Source organism: Cyprinodon variegatus, unplaced genomic scaffold (assembly GCF_000732505.1).
Source record: "Cyprinodon variegatus isolate N-32 unplaced genomic scaffold, C_variegatus-1.0 Scaffold479, whole genome shotgun sequence".
NCBI classification, from domain to species: domain Eukaryota; kingdom Metazoa; phylum Chordata; class Actinopteri; order Cyprinodontiformes; family Cyprinodontidae; genus Cyprinodon; species Cyprinodon variegatus.
The window spans coordinates 473649-474293 of record NW_015150932.1 but is presented as its reverse complement, the minus strand read 5'-3'; positions in this window follow the sequence as shown (position 1 = coordinate 474293).

Genomic DNA, 645 nt, shown 5'->3' with positions numbered 1-645 from the left:
CAGACAGGTGATCTGTTTGATCCATCCTGTTTCCAAGGTTCTGGTTCAGAAATGAAACTCGCTGAAGTTTCCTTCTGTGTCTGAATCATCTGCTCATTAAATAAAACTCCTTCTAGTTTAGAATTGAAACGCCGTTTAATCCATGATGTCAATAAAGGTTTGGAGAATGTTGGTCAGTGGATGTGGCTCAGAAATGATATGATGTCATGTTGATCTCAAAGATTATCGAGGCTCTTAATCTGGGAGTTATTTGTGGGGAAAATGGGGTGTTTAGAGTTTGCTAGATTAAAAAGCCACATGACCTACTTCAGGAAAAATGTGCTATAGAATTCAAAATATCCAATTATGTTCAAAATAAAGACTTTTTACCATGTAACTGTTCAAAGATCATTTTTGCCAAAGCTGAATATTCTTGGGCTCGTTAACAAAAATAATCAATATATTCTGGGTTATATGTAGGTTTTTAACAAAGGAGCAGCTGAAGAAGTGTCGATGTGATGAATGGAGGATTACAGACGTCCGTGGAGCACCTTTACTTTCCGTCTAATCTGAGTGGGATGGAACGAGCCGGGACTCCTCCTCGCCATCCCATGGGCTCTGGGGACGGCGAGCGGCAGAACTTCACTCATCAGCGAGGCTGCAGCC